Source organism: Dermacentor variabilis, chromosome 3, assembly GCF_050947875.1.
Source record: "Dermacentor variabilis isolate Ectoservices chromosome 3, ASM5094787v1, whole genome shotgun sequence".
Taxonomy (NCBI): Eukaryota; Metazoa; Arthropoda; class Arachnida; order Ixodida; family Ixodidae; genus Dermacentor; species Dermacentor variabilis.
Window position 1 is genome coordinate 197,197,317 of NC_134570.1, and position 16,108 is coordinate 197,213,424.

General features: G+C 47.2%; 7 non-coding genes across 7 annotated transcripts; all 7 read left to right on the forward strand.

Moving 5' to 3' along the window:
• Positions 1–338: 338 nt before the first annotated feature.
• TRNAM-CAU (transfer RNA methionine (anticodon CAU)) lies at positions 339–411 on the forward strand. Its single transcript has one exon. It is a non-coding gene; the product is annotated as a tRNA-Met (tRNA).
• Positions 412–5,849: 5,438 nt separating this feature from the next.
• Positions 5,850–5,922, forward strand: TRNAM-CAU (transfer RNA methionine (anticodon CAU)). The gene has a single exon. It is a non-coding gene; the product is annotated as a tRNA-Met (tRNA).
• Positions 5,923–11,020: 5,098 nt separating this feature from the next.
• TRNAM-CAU (transfer RNA methionine (anticodon CAU)) lies at positions 11,021–11,093 on the forward strand. Its single transcript has one exon. It is a non-coding gene; the product is annotated as a tRNA-Met (tRNA).
• Positions 11,094–11,263: 170 nt separating this feature from the next.
• On the forward strand, positions 11,264–11,336 carry TRNAM-CAU (transfer RNA methionine (anticodon CAU)). The gene has a single exon. It is a non-coding gene; the product is annotated as a tRNA-Met (tRNA).
• A 169-nt stretch (positions 11,337–11,505) lies between these two features.
• On the forward strand, positions 11,506–11,578 carry TRNAM-CAU (transfer RNA methionine (anticodon CAU)). Its single transcript has one exon. It is a non-coding gene; the product is annotated as a tRNA-Met (tRNA).
• Positions 11,579–11,747: 169 nt separating this feature from the next.
• On the forward strand, positions 11,748–11,820 carry TRNAM-CAU (transfer RNA methionine (anticodon CAU)). Its single transcript has one exon. It is a non-coding gene; the product is annotated as a tRNA-Met (tRNA).
• Positions 11,821–11,989: 169 nt separating this feature from the next.
• On the forward strand, positions 11,990–12,062 carry TRNAM-CAU (transfer RNA methionine (anticodon CAU)). Its single transcript has one exon. It is a non-coding gene; the product is annotated as a tRNA-Met (tRNA).
• The last annotated feature ends 4,046 nt before the right edge of the window (positions 12,063–16,108 follow it).

The following is a 16,108-nucleotide window of genomic DNA, read 5'->3' on the forward strand; positions in this document are numbered from 1 at the left end:
GATAATGAGGATGGCGTCCCCTTTGACCAGATTATGCTGATGGGTCTCCACAGTATATGGCGCTCCCGAATGGCTGGCTATTTTTGTGATCCGGACGCGCGACCAACACGTATGTATTTCCGCGAAGGCGTACACAGATTCCTGGAGACTTTGAAAGTGCAAACAGATGTTCCTGAGTGGCTGTCAAGGTTGGAGCCTTTGGTAGAGCTCCGGGAATTTTAAAGATGACAAGGCCAGGCCTCAGTGGCCGCTAGGCCACTTGTGCCTTCTGGCGCACAATATATTTTGTGTACTTTTGTCGTATACTGTGTCGAAGACCGGCAATAAATAGAAAAAGTGCCTCGGTAGCGCAGCAGGCAGCGCGTCAGTCTCATAATCTGAAGGTCGTGAGTTCGATACTCATTCGGGGCAAAGGCGGTTGTTCCTTTTCTCTGCCTTACGCGATAGTGCACTCATATTCAGGCATTGTAATGAAAGTTGATTCCAATCTTTTAAAGGGTAACTGCTGCAGGCTATTTTACTTTTTCAACTCCGTCCAAAGTAGCAGTAACGAGACTGGACGTGTCTCATCGTGTGCTCTGTCTGCCTCGGTAGCGCAGTATTCTACATCCGGCTACCGTTCGGTGCGGACGCAGAATGACGTGCTCCGGTGGGGCGGTGCTTGCGGCTCAGACGAGCCGCGGAAACAGGTTTATTGCCGATGAAGACAAGGAATACCAAGTAGTTTTGCCGCAATTGCCTACAGCACCCTGCGTTTTGAACACTGTGTTCCTTCACGGGGACGTGACGGCAAGGCCATTTCGCGCAGAAGATTACCGGGACAAGCTGGCTCGTCTGGGACTACTGCCCGAGGTTGTCACCTTGGGGGCGTTCCAGATGAACCACGTTTAGGCGGTTAGGTTGAGGAACTCGGTGTCTACGAAAAAAATGTTGGCGTGCGGCGAAGCTAAGGTAAAAGATAGTGTTGGACCCGGCTAACCAGGAGATCAGACGAAGACTTCCGCGCGGCACTCGCAGCATATGGAAAAGCCAGTGTCGTGACCAGACAAACGCTGGCTTGTGCAAGGCATCACGGACAAAGGTTCGACAACGCGCACCGTAACCTTGAAGCTGAAGGCGGGCGTGACCATTGAGGATCTGCCACATCAATTTCGAGTAGCCGGTATGATGGCACTTCTCGTGGCCCCTGGAAGGGCTCCCTTATGCTTGAGGTGCAACCGCATGGGACATATCAGGAGGGAGTGTCGCGTATCGCGCTGCTCTATTTGCCGGCGCTTTGGCCACGACGAGAGCCAGTGTGTGCGGACGTGTGCGAACATCGCAGGCCCCACAAAGTCTGACGAGGTATTACAAGAGCACGTCATGGATGCCGCTGATGCCGAGGAAGCGGCTGGTGGGTCCGACGTTACGCAAGGCTCAAAGGCAAAAGTCCTCGCTACGCCTGACGGAGCCAGCGGCACTGTCAAGCATGGAAAGGACGATAAAGTGCAAAGAGTAGCGGCGGACGCGGAACCGTCTGCCAAGGACGCAGTGACTAAGGTCGCCACAAAGGATAGCAGCAAAGACAAAAAGGAGACAGAAGCGGAGAAGGCAACGCCTATGGACACCAGTGGCCCAAGCGGTGCGGCGCCGAAGAGGTCCCTTGAGAAGAGCAATGATGGCGAACCGGGGAGAATCAAAGCGGTTCAAAGAGAGCCGCCTTTGAAGACAACCAATGTCCGGCGACCAACTTTGAAGCCGATGCCGAATGTGCCGCGCGATAGGAAACCGTCGGCGTCAACGCTGACATAGCATGAGAATGTGCCTACAGACGTTTTCCATTTTTCGTTTACTTTTTTTTGTGGGGTGGGGGGCGGGGTTGTTGGGGAACGGTGGGGTAGCGGGTGACTGCAACAAGACGCAAGTTTCGCGATAAAAATTCATAGATATGGCATCCTACAACGACAGTCCAGAGGATGGTTTTCGCTGCGCTATGCCGGTAAACGTGAGTGTGCAGCGAGTTATGTGCAGTGAATGTAGGTCCTGACCGGTCTTTTTCCTTCTTCATCACATAATGAATTCCACCAATGTCGTGTTACGTGTTGGAAGCGTAAATGTAAGGGGCCATGGTTCTAAACGTAAACAGTACCAGCTAAGCAGGCTGTTCATGGAAACCGATCTTGACATTATCGCAGTGCAAGAAACTAAAATCGAAAGTGAAGCAGGAACGGAACGTATGGTAGCGGCTTTTCGGCCAGGGTATTATGTGTGTGTGTCACATTGTGTAGGGAGGTCTGGTGGGTGCGCCCTCTTTGTTCGCAGTTCTCTGGACGTAGGTATTGAAAGCATGGTTTGTGATGCTAATGGCCGACAAATAGTGTGCCACTTTGTTATTGGAGCAGTGAAGTGGCGAGCGATATGTGTGTATGCACCTTACAAGGAATGTGAACGCAAGGTTTTCTTTCAATGCCTTAAAAGCCAATTGAATTGTCAAACCAACATTTTATTGATGGGGATTTTAACTGTGTGTGTTACGCTGAGGACAGAGTGCTACGCTCGCCGGTTCACGACGCAAGCGCGCAATTTTTAGCCGAAATTGTTGGCGAAGTGAATCTGGTAGATGTGGGCTATGTCATGGGAAATTGTACGAATACAAGGTTAACGCATTTTCAAGGAGTCAGCCATGCACGATTAGGCCAAGTGTATATGTCTGCTGATTTGATTCCAATGTGTAGTAACTATGAGGTAAAATCCGTGTCATATAGTGACCACTGTTTAGTTATGTTTGCGTTGGGCCCTAAAAAACCAAAATTTAATTAGGCGTTGTGTAAATTAAACTCTAAACTACTAGATGATGATGTTTTTGTTCAGAAAATTAAAGATCATATTCAAAACCTATTAGAAAAGTTCCATCAAAGTATTGCAGAAGCATGGGAATGCTTCAAGCAGGAAACGAAGTTAAAGGCTATGGAAAGCTTACTACGGGAGGAACAAAGAAAGGAAAAGGAGTTGCAGTGTCAACTTCTACTTAACAAAGGAAGGTGCTGGCCCAGGTAGCTTTGCGAAGGGAATAAAAGAAGTAAATGCTCAGTTACAAAGCGGCGATCAAGAGAAATATCGAGGGGTGGTTATACGTGCGCGCGCAGAAAGATTATGGTGCGGTGAAGTACCGACCAAAAGTGCTCTGTCGGACGAAAAGAGCTACGCTTCACGAAAGGAGAAAGGTCCATCACATATGCAAACGCAATTGTGCATGAAAACCAACACATTCAGCTGGCTTTTTATGAATATTGCAGCGAGTTGTTAGGCAGTAAACGCGAGCACTCGGAAAATTTCGATAGTGAATTTTTAAGGCTTCTTCTAAAGTTGGATGAGGACGCAAGGCTCAACCTTGAGCAGCCAACTACTATCGCAGAAATAGAACAAGCAATAAATGAGTTAGCTGTAGGTAAAGCGCCAGGGCCTGACGCATTAGGCGCCGCTTTTTATAAGGCTTTGAAAAAGGAAATGGCAATAACTTTGCATCAGTTAATTAATGAGTCATATGAGAAACAAGTTCTACAACCTTGGTTTCGTCAGAGCCATGTGGTATTAATACCAAAGAGTCGAGACCCTCAAACTCTGCTCTCGGTGCGGGCATATCGTCCCATTAGCCTTACAAATACAGACTGCAATATATACACGAAAGTTCTAGGGAGGCGACTACAGTCGGTCATACAGAAGTTAGTTGGACCACACCAAACGTGTTGAATAAAAGGACGGTCTATTATGACAAACATTCATGTGGTACGGACGGTCCTTCAGTGTTGTGATGCCTTTTCAGAGAAGGTGGCAATATTGCAGTTGGCCCTGGAAAAGGCATTAGATAGGGTGGCGCATAAAATCCTTTTTCTTATACTTGAACATGTGAACGTTGGATGTATGTTATTAGAAGGTGTTAAAATGTGTTATGATCAAATAGTTTCTAAGAATATTATTATTAATACATTATCAGAAAATGTACAACACAAATCTTCTTTGAGACAAGGTTGCTGTTTGCCACCTTTGCTTTTTGCATTATATTTAGAGCCATTTTGTTTAAAGGTGCTTTTGTGCAGTGAAATGGTAGGCTATCGGGTAGGCACGCGTGAAATAAAGATACTAGCATACGCAGATGACGTAGCAGTGTTCTGCCGGGATAAAGCAAGCGTTAATAAAGCGGTTCTGAGCACGAGGTCGCGGGATCGAATCCCGGCCACGGCGGCCGCATTTCGATGGGGGCGAAATGCGAAAACACCCGTGTACTTAGATTTAGGTGCACGTTAAAGAACCCCAGGTGGTCGAAATTTCCGGAGTCCCCCACTACGGCGTGCCTCATAATCATAAAGTGGTTTTGGCATGTAAAACCCTACAATTTATTTTAATAAAGCGGTTGATGTGGCCAAAAGTTTTTGTAAAATGTCAGGAAGTGTCATTAATTGGGGAAAATCAGTAGGAATCTTGCATGGGGTTTGGGAACATTTTCCCAGTGAAATGGGGAGTGTACAGTGGACGAATACCCCTATGAGGTACCTCGGTGTACCGCTACAGCATTTTCGGGACACGAAAGATTACTAAAAAGAGGAATGCACAGAAGTAAAGGAAAAAAACAAAAAAAGAATTGGTGGGAAGAACCTTTCCATATTCGCGAGAGCAATCGTATGCGACCTCTTTCTCGTCGCCAAGATTTGGTTCGTGCTGCAGGACCTATGCGCATCAAGCACGAGCATACAAAAACTGCACCGGGAATTTGCCGTACTTATCTGGGGATCTGTGTGGGAACGTACCAGCCGCAACAATTTGTTCACATCGGTTAAGCGAGGAGCCCTGGGCCTAGCTCACTTGTTCTTGAAGCAAGTGGTTTCACGTTTTATGTTCTTGCGCGATCAACAAAATTAATTTTTATTAATTGTTTCAGGAGCGTCTGAGTGACGCTTTACCAAATTATTTTGTGTCAACACGACTAGCGAGAACAACTATCAAGGGCTTTCTGCGTGAAGTTGTATGGGCGTACCAATTCATGTGCACGCGTTTTTCTTTAGAGTATTTAAGCAATGTTAAGCGAAAGAAACTCTACAAAGATGTCGACACATTGCTGCCTACACCTATATATAGGACCAAGTTTTGTATAGAAAATGGAGGAAATGTGTTAAAAAGGGTAAAGCGGATGCCGGTGCGCTCGTCAGCCAAGTCCTTTATCTTTAAACTTCACAGCGAAACGCTACCGGTTAAGCCATGGCTCGATCAAAAAGGCTTGTTTGTAGCATGGTCAGTCAACTGTTTAATATGCGGAAAACCAGAAACAATAGAGCACATGTTCCTGGATCGGCCAGACTCAGTATTCGTGTGGGATATTTTGCAACGAACTTTAAAAAAGCAGCTACCGGTGACGCCGTACGGAATCCGCTTTCTCCCTACTTCATATGACGATGGAGTCCCTCGTGATATGTTCATGTTATTGTGTCTACACAGTCTATGGAAAACACGAATGGCGATACGTCATGAGCATATTAAGGTTCAGTCTTCAAGGGAAAACTTTATTGAGAGCATGGTCCTCATGCGGGAAGTGTACAAGGCAAGAAACGAGCACAATGACTGGATTTCAGTACTAGATGAGCTGGCATCTATGAAGTGCTTTTAAATACCTCGCGTCAGCCTCAGAGTGGCAGACGCTTTTATTTCTTTCTCGCCGTGTTTTGTTCATATTTGTATGTATTGCAAACCGGCAATAAAGAAGAAAAAAAGCCTCGGTAGCGCAGTAGGCAGTAACTGCTGCAGGCAATATTGCTTTTTTCAACTCCGTCCAAAATAGCACTAACGAGACTGGACGTGTCTCTTCGGATGGCCTATCTGCTTCGGTAGCGCAGTAGGCAGCGCGTCAGTCTCATAATCTGAAGGTCGTGCGTTCGATCCTCACTCGGGGCAAAGGCAGCGCTTTCTTTTTGCTGCCTTACGCGATAAGGCACTCGTATTCGGGCATTATAATGAAACTAGACTCCAATCTTTTAAGGGGTAACTCCTGCACGCTATTTTACTTTTTTCAACTCTGTCCAAAATAGCACTAGCGAGACTGCACGTGTCTCGTCGGGTGCCCTGTCTGCCTCGGTAGCGCAGTCATTCCACTTCCGGCCACCACAGTAAACGGTTGTGCAAGCATGTGCTCCTTCGGATTGGTTACAGCGGCCAATGGCCGCGGAACTAGGTCTTCTGACAAACAGGCTGAAGATTACCAGGTTGTTTTGCCGCATCTGCCCACAGGTGATTCCGTCTTGAATACGGTTTTTTTGCATGGTTGCCGAAAGGAAAGGCCGTATCGTTGCGAGCATTTCCGCGACGCACTCGACCGTCTTTCACTGCTGCCGGAGGTGGTTGCCCTTGGGGCGTACCAAATGAATCACCTGTGGGCAGTGACGTTCAAGGACGAGGAAGGAAATAAGATACTGGCTGCAGACACCTTCAATGTCAAGATTGAGCGCTGCATGGTTATAGACCCCTGCGACAGAGGAGTACGCCTGAAGCTCTACTGGCTACTCTATGGTGTGCCGGACGACGATGTGCGAACGGCTCTGGCGGTGTTCGGAAAGGTGACTGAAATCACAAGAGAGAAATGGAAGGTGAAAGGATGCATTGATAAAGGCTCAACAACGCGCTCCGTAACACTAAAACTGGAAGTGGGCGTCACCTTCGAAGATTTGCCTCATCAATTGCGTGTTGCTGAAGATATCGCACCCGTCCACGTTCCAGGCAGAGCGCCGCTCTGACTCCGGTGCCGCGGCTTCGGCCACATACGTCGGGAGTGCCGTGTTCCACGTTGTGGGCTCTGTCGTCGCTATGGCCACGACGAGAGCCAGTGCGTGCGCTCCTACGCCAGCGCAGCAGGTCCAGCCCGGAGGGATTTGGTTTCCGAGCAGATGATGGACGCAGTTGATGCAAAAGAAGCTACCAAAGAACATGGCGAGGAAGGAAAGACTGAGGCAGCAGGGCCTCTGCACACCCCAGGCGGAGACGCCAACGAGCCGAGCAGCGATAAAGACCCTGGGCCTATCGCTACCGTAGTGAGCCTGGACACACCGAAAGAAGACGCAAACAACACCCAAGACCACAGCAGCGATTCTCTTCTGGAAAACCAGAAAGCCACAGAGGAAATTTCCACAGTTGTCGATATGGCAGCGTCTGGCAGCGGAACTGCAAAGAGAACCCGAGAGGAAACTGGAGACACCTCTGCAAGAGGTGATGGAACAAGCATCGGAGAACCTCCCACAAAGGCTGCAACGTCCAGACGGCAGCCTTTCAAGCCACCGCCAAACCTTGCGCCGGCCTGACGGACTAATTCAAAACTGCCGTTTTCTTAGCGGCGGCTTTTTCTTTTTTTTTCTTCCCTTGTACAACCCCGCTCAGTCAGCGGAGTACTTGTTCGCGTTAATACCCTGGAACGGCCACATATATGGAAGCCTTATCAGCCCATGCCCCTGTTTGACGTAAAAGAAGTGAGTAAAATATTGGCAATAATCCCAAATTGATATGGCGGTAAACTTTAGAAATGCCTTGTGCATCGCAACTTTTAATTCAAGAGGCCTTTCTGCACGAAGACGGCAATACCAGCTAAGTCGCATTCTCTTAGAAAATGATGTAGACTTGTTACCGGTCCAAGAGGCCAAAATCGAGAGTGAAGAACTTACTGATAAAATGGTTGAAGTCTTCCATAGCAGATATAATGTATGCGTGAGTCATGCAGTTGGTAGATCCGGTGGTTGTGCTATCTTTATTCGGAAAAGCATTGGGGTTATTGAATCTGTGTCTAGTAGTGAATATGGCCGGCTAGTATTTTGTGATTCTGTGTTTGCTGAAATTGCCTGGCGTGCTCTTTGTGTCTATGCACCGAATAGAATCAATGAGCGGCAAGATTGTTTTAATACTGTGCGACCTTGTCTAGAAGGCGGAAGGAGTGTATTACTTCTTGGAGACTTCAATTGCGCATGTCGACCTGAAGATCGATCTAGTAACAGAAACCATACAGATAAAAGTGCAGAAACATTACGCGCAATGATTGAGGAGAATGAAGTCAAAGATATTGGCTTAGTGTTGACGCATGAAGACCAAGCAAGATACACTCACTTTCAGAATGTGTCTCATGCTAGATTGGATCGAATTTATGTGCCTGCTGAATTTGTACCTTTGTGTTCCCAGTACCATGCGCAGCATGTGAGCTTTAGTGATCACTGCTTAGTCATGATTACTTTAGGTGCAAAGAAAAAAAGTGTCAAAGTTCAACTGGGAGTTGTGGAAATTCAACAAGAAATTACTAAAGGATGAAATTTTTGTTGCAAAGATAAAGGAATATATAAACAGTATGCAGCTGAACCAAACATGTAATTTTGTAGCGTTGTGGGAACAGTTCAAGATCGACTTCAAGATCGCCGCTTTGGAAAGAGCAAGTATATTAGGGCAGAAAGAAAAACAGCAAGAAAAGCAGCTGCATATTGCGTTAGATTACATGGTCAGCGCAGACAATCTAAGGCCGGGTTGTTCTCGAAAGAAATAAAAGAAGTGAAGGCGAAGCTTGAGATCATAGAAACAGAAAAGTATCGCGGCGCAATGATAAGGGCGCGGTGCGAGCGGTTATGGTTGGGTGAGACGCCCACAAAGCGCGCGCTCAGCGATGAGACGAGACATGCAGTATCGAACGAAATTAGTGAAATCAGTTTTCAAAATGACGTTACTCGTGAGAGTGAAATGATAGAGCGCGCCTTTGTTGAATATTACAGAGAACTTTTAGTCATAAAGCATGCGATACTGAAAGGTTTCGAAGTGTTTTTCTGCCGCTCATGCCTAGTCTTGATGACGAGACAAAACAGTCACTTGAAAGGCCCATAACAGTCGCAGAAGTTGAGCAGGCCATAGACGATCTCAGTCCTGGTAAATCACCTGGCCCAGATGGTCTCGGGACAGTTGTATATAAGTTCTTCAAAAGTGAAATGGCAGAATTTCTACACCGAGTTATTGAAGAGTGCTATGAAAAGAAACTAACACCACCGTCCTTTCGAACATCCCACGTCATGCTCATTCCGAAAACTAATGACCCGGCCAAACTGCTTTCAGTAGAAACATACCGACCGATAAGTTTAACGAATACTGATTATAAGGTCTTCGTGAAAGTTTTGTCTCGCCGTTTCCAAAATGTTGTAAAGTCAATTGTAAGTCCGCATCAGACATGCGGAATTAAAAGATCTATTCTTACAAATATCCATGTAGCAAGAACTGTTCTTGAATCTTGCGATGTCATGCAGGATCGAGTTGCTATGCTTCAACTAAATTTGAATAAGGCATTTGACAGAGTCGTGCACGAAATATTGTTCCTTATACTGAACCACGTCAATGTAGGATCTTCAGTTCTAGAGGGTGTGAAAATGGTGTATGACAAATGTACAGTGAAACTTGTGATTAATAGCAAACTGAGTGAAAGTATTTGCGTTGAAACTTCTGTAAAACAAGGCGGTTGTTTATCATCCCTCCTTTTTGATCTTTACCTCCAACCCTTTTGTTTAAAAGTACTTGCAAATCCAATTATTCGGGGCTACACTTCTTTCAATACTGAAGTTAAGGTCTTTGCTTACGCTGACAATATAGCAGCATTTTGCGAAGATGAAAAAAGCGTGCGTGAAGTTGTACAAAAGGCTAAGGATTTTTGTACAGCAACACGAAGCGTGATTAGTTGTTCATAATGTTTTGGCTTCTGGCATGGCAACTGGCAACACGCTCCAGACACGTTGTGCAACATACAATGGAACGCCACTCCGGATAGCTATTTGGGAGTTCCACTGAAACATTATAAGGATAGCAAGGACAATTGGGCAGAAGAAGCAGGAAGAGTTAAGTTACAAACAGAAAAATGGGGGGACATAATTTTTCTATGTTTTCAAGAGCCGCTGTTTGTAATGTGTTTCTAATTGCTAAGTTGTATTATGTGCTGCAGGTGATAGGAATTACTAGTTTCTGTACAAAAACAGCATAGGGTCTTTGCAGTTTTTATCTGGGGGTCCTCTTGGGAGCGCATGAGCCGTTGCAACCTTTTTCATCAAGTTAGAAACGGGGGCTTGGGACTATCGCATTTATTTTTCAAGCAGATTGTGACTAGATTTCTTTTCTTGCGTAAACAGGCTGACGTTTTTCTTCGAACTGTAATACAAGTGAGGTTACAGGATTCCTTGCCACACTACGTAATATAACGTATTGTTTAAGGCCAGCAGTCTTATATGGCTATTTACGAGAAGTTTACGATCTTCGGTGCAGATTCTTAGGGGAAGATTCTCCTATGAGTACCTAACAAGTGTGACATGTAAGCGTTTATACAAAGACCTGCTTGATGTTTTTTGTCGATTCTTGTGTACCGTGGGTTGTACCAGCTGGGCCCTGAGCGTGACGTCCTCAAGCGTATTAAGCGAATGCCAGTGAAACCTTCAATGAAATATTTCTTTTTCCAACTGCATACCGGCACACTACCTGTGAAACCATGGTTACACAGCAAAGGCCTTTTCGTTCCATGGTCTAACAATTGCTATATTTGTAGAAAACCGGAAACAATTGAACATGTTTTTCTTGACTGCCATGACGCGATGTTCCTATGGGATGTACTTTAAAGGGACTTTAAAAAAAAAGATCTGTCTTTAAGACCTTTCGGAATTCGGTACATACCTTGTGCTGAACCAGAAGGAGTACCCAGTCATATGTTCATGTTCATGGTCATGTGCATGCACAGTATCTGGCGAACAAGAATGGACATCAGACATGCGCATTTGTATCCCCAATCGGCAAGACACTATTTCGTAGAAGCTGTAACTTATATTAGAGATGTTTATAAGGCCCTAAATGGATCCTCCGGAGAGGATTACAGTTTTTGATGAATTAGGCAAAATTAAGCCATTTTAAAAGATACGAACTAGCCGAATGGCTAGGGATTTGATGTATTTTTGTTTGCTGTTATGTTTGTACAATGTTCATCACAAGGTAATAAAGAAAAAAAAAAGCCTCGGTAGCGCAGTAGGCAGCGCGTCAGTCTCATAATCTGAAGGTCGTGAGTTCGATCCTCACTCGGGGCAAAGGCGGCGCTTTCTTTTCGCTGCCTTACGCGATAGGGCACTCATATTCGGGCATTATAATGAAACTAGATTCCAATCTTTTAAGGGGTAACTGCTGCACGCTATTTTACTTTAACTCTGTCCAAAATAGCACTAACGAGAGTGGACGTGTCTCGTCGGGTGCCCTGTCTGCCTCGGTAGCGCAGTAGGCAGCGCGTCAGTCTCATAATCTGAAGGTCGTGAGTTCGATCCTCACTCGGGGCAAAGGCGGCGCTTTCTTTTTGCTGCCTTACGCGATAGGGCACTCATATTCGGGCATTATAATGAAACTAGATTCCAATCTTTTAGGGGTAACTGCTGCACGCTGTTTTGCTTTAACTCCGTCGAAAATAGCACTAACGAGAGTGGACGTGTCTCGTCGCGTGCCCTGTCTGCCTCGGTAGCGCAGTAGGCAGCGCGTCAGTCTCATAATCTGAAGGTCGTGAGTTCGATCCTCACTCGGGGCAAAGCGGCGCTTTCTTTTTGCTGCCTTACGCGATAGGGCACTCATATTCGGGCATTATAATGAAACTCGCTTCCAATCTTTTAAGGGGTAACTGCTGCACGCTATTTTACTTGAACTCCGTCGAAAATAGCACTAACGAGAGTGGACGTGTCTCGTCGCGTGCCCTGTCTGCCTCGGTAGCGCAGTAGGCAGCGCGTCAGTCTCATAATCTGAAGGTCGTGAGTTCGATCCTCACTCGGGGCATAGCGGCGCTTTCTTTTTGCTGCCTTACGCGATAGGGCACTCATATTCGGGCATTATAATGAAACTCGCTTCCAATCTTTTAAGGGGTAACTGCTGCACGCTATTTTACTTTAACTATGTCCAAAATAGCAATAACGAGAGTGGACGTGTCTCGTCGCGTGCCCTGTCTGCCTCGGTAGCACAGTAGGCAGCGCGTCAGTCTCATAATTTGAAGGTCGTGAGTTCGATCCTCACTCGGGGCAAAGGCGGCGCTTTCTTTTCGCTGCCTTACGCGATAGGGCACTCATATTCGGGCATTATAATGAAACTCGCTTCCAATCTTTTAAGGGGTAACTGCTGCACGCTATTTTACTTTAACTATGTCCAAAATAGCAATAACGAGAGTGGACGTGTCTCGTCGCGTGCCCTGTCTGCCTCGGTAGCGCAGTAGGCGGCGCGTCAGTCTCATAATCTCATTCTGCTTCCGGCAGCCGAGCTGAGCGGTCAGCAGAATCATGGGCTCCAGTGGAGCAGCGACAGCGGCCACTTCTGGCCGCGGAACCAGGCTAAACGACGATAAGGATTATGCATTTATTTTGCCGCAACTGCCTAAAGGTCAAGTAGTGATTAATACCGTCTTTTTGCACGGTGATGTACGTGCGAGACCGTACAAGGTGGAAGATTTCAGGGACGCCCTTCTGTCGACGGGCCTGCTGCCTAATGTGGTATGCATAGGGGCGTACCAGATCAACCACGTCTGGGCAGTGACCTTCAACGATGCGACTGCCACAAGAAGAATGCTGGACCTTAAGGAACTTCAAGTTAGGGGACGACGATGCGTCATCGTTGACCCGCAGGATCAGCAGGTGAAGCTAAGGCTTCACTGGCTGCTGTACGGCGTTGCCGACGAGGACGTTCGGACGGCATTCGCGGCGTTCGGCAAGGTGGAGGAGGTGAGCCGGGAGCGATGGCGCGTCGAAGGCATGGCAACGAAGACCTCAACCACCAGGACCGTCATTCTCAAATTGAAAAGCGGCATGAAAGTGGAGGACCTGCCACATCAGATACGCGTCGGCGGAGAGTTGGCCTTGGTCGTCGTGCCCGGTCGAGCGATGCAGTGCCTGCGCTTCCACGGCACGGGACACGTCCGCCGTGAGTGCAGAGTCCCCCGATGTACCTTATGTAGACGTTTCGGCCACGTCGACGATGACTGCGTAAGATCTTATGCCACCGTAACAGGTCCAGTAGCTAGTGACGTTGCGGCAGAGCACGTCATGGACGTGGCCGAAGCGGAGGACGCTGCTAAAGGAACGCTAGACAAGGTCTCGACAGCGACAGCCAGTGGGACGACGCCTTTGGGCGTGGTCAGCAAGGTGGCTGATACTACCGTGAAGCCGAGTGGGATGCTGCAGGTCGCGACCGCTGAGGTCCAGTCTACGCGGAGCAGTAGTGAGGACCCGCCCGACAACGATGCGACGGCAATGCAGCAGGAGGAGGCCGTCCTCGACTGCGACCGGACTTCGACTCTTGGAGCGCCAGTCAAGCGCCCCCATGACCAGACTAAGGACCGCAACGACGGTGCGACCGGCACCAGCGAAGGGCCGCCGACAAAGACACCTCTTGGGAGGCACACGAGCTTGAAACCAAAGCCGAACGTCCCACCTGAGAGAAAGCCTGCGGACAAAGTGGCGCCCACAAACAACGCCGGGAAGCCGGGAGGTCCCGGAGGCGGCTAGCCGAGGGCTGGTCGTGAACGGTAAGCACCATGCTCCGGGCCTACTTTTTTCTTTAGCTCAACATGGCACAGATACCGTCCCTTAATATTGCCACTTTAAACGTGAGAGGGTTGGCGGCTAGTCGTAGGCAAAGTCAGGTGCTACGGTTGGTCACTGACCACGATATAGACGTACTAGCCGTCCAGGAGACTAAGGTTGACGGGGAGGAGGAGACCGGGAGCATGGTGCGCCGTTTCACGACCAGGTATTTTGCTGTGGTAAGCCATGCCTTAGGCACCGCTGGGGGGAGCATTCTTTTTGTGAAGAAACTGCCTGGACTGCACATTCAAAGTATTTTTTCTTGTCAGTCTGGAAGGCTTGTTTTTTGTGATATTATTTTGTGTGATGTTCAGTTCCGCGTCATATGTGTATATGCGCCGAATTCAGTAGACGAGCGCGCCCTTTTCTTTTCGAACCTTTCGCAGTATGTTCGATGTGATAAGCGCGTTATACTGCTAGGAGACTTTAATTGTGTAATGAGCGCTAGAGATAGAGCCAATAATGCTGGTGTGCGGGACAGAAGCAGTGAAATCTTATCAAAACTAATTAGTGAAAATGAACTCGAAGACGTTTTTGAGTGTCTGGAAGGGGGGCGTGATGTGACTTTCACACGTTTTCAGGGCAGTAGCCATGCGCGGTTGGACCGAATCTACATTTCACTGGATACAATTCCAAGATGCCACGGTTATTGTGTAGTACCCATATCGTTCTCAGATCATTGTCTCGTAAAATGTAATGTCGGTATAGGGAAAAGCAAACATGCGTTTAATTGGGAGATCTGGAAAATGAATGCGTTGTTATTAAATGATGAATCTTTCGTAAAGGGAGTACGGGATGCTGTTAATGAAATACGCGAAGATGCAGCTGAAACAATAGCAGAAAAGTGGGAATGTTTTAAACAAAAGGTTAAAATGAAAGCCATAGAAAGGTCAAGTTGTCTTAAATTTGAGAGGGAATATAAAGAAAAGGGTTTGCGAACACTACTTCAGCAGCTGATAACGCTTGAGTGCAGAGAGCCTGGTCTGTACAAAGACGACGTGCGGAGCGTCAAGGAAAAGCTTGAACAGATCGACAAAGAACGTTACCAAGGTGCCATCGTGCGAGCAAGAGCAGATTCACTAGCGGCAGGGGAGACGCCCACTAAAAGGGCGCTCGGGTTAGAGAAGGCTCACGGACGACAAAACCATGTCGATAACCTTTTAATCGATGGAGCCGTTGTTGACGATAACGAGAGCATAGCCCACGCCTTCTTCCAGTACTACCAGTCGCTCTTTGCATTTCAGGAAGCGAATTTAGAGGGTTTCAAAGCAGACTTTCTGCATCGCATGCCGCGTTTGAGTGATGAAACTAAGGAGCGATTAGAAGGGAAAATAATGGAGAGGGAAGTCGAAAAGGCAATCGACGACTTGAACTTGGGCAAGTCACCGGGACCAGACGGACTCAGTGCGGCGTTATATAAGACATTTAAAAGAGAACTGGCCCCTATATTAGTAGGAGTATTTAATGATGCGTACGTGCAGAAATCATTGCCACCTTCTTTTGGGAAAGCGCACACCATTCTAATTCCGAAGAATGATAAATTAGATAAACTGAGATTAGTATCATCCTATAGGCCCATATCACTAACAAACATTGATTATAAGATATTTATGAAGATCTTAGCGACTAGACTTCAAGGCGTAATAAAGGAAATAGTCGCAGACCATCAAACATGTGGAATCAAAGGGCGGTCAATTTTTTCGAACATCCATAAGATGCGGTGTGTGCTCGAGTGCTGTGACGTCACTGGTGGCGGCGTTGCAGTTCTTCAGCTTGATCTTGAGAAAGCGTTCGATTGTGTTGCTCACGTTATTTTGTTCGCCATACTGGATCATGTTAATGTCGGTACCATCATCACTGAGGGCGTGGCCTTGGCGTACCAGAACTGCACTACAAGGTTAATTGTTAACAAGTCTCTGGGGGCCCCCATTAACATCATGCGTTCAGTGCGCCAAGGCTGTCCCCTCAGTACTCTGTTATTTGCTATCTACATAGAAGCAATGTGTGTAGCGATCACCGCAAACAACAATATACGTGGTTTTAGATTAGCAGAAACCGAAGTGAAGCTGCTAGCGTATGCTGACGACGTTGCAGTGTGTTGCACAGACGAACCAAGTGTGACTGAAACAATTGCTGTAGTAAAACATTTCTGTGACGTCACGGGCAGCAGAGTCAATTGGGGCAAATCCCTCGGGCTGTGGCACGGGGAGTGGTTTTCAGCACCGGAGTACTTCGCTAATGTCAAGTGGGTGAAAACTCCGACGAAGTATCTTGGTGTTCCCCTCGATAGGTACAAGAGCAGCGATGAGTACTGGAGGAACCAAACTAATGAAACGAAACAAAAAGTGGATAAATGGACAAGCACTAACCAGTCTATTTTTTCAAGGGCAACAATTTGTAATATGTTTTTTATAGCGAAGTTATATTATGTTATGCAAGTGCTGCATTGTTCTAGAGCAAATGTGCAAAGGCTGCACAGAGTGTTTGCGGTCTTC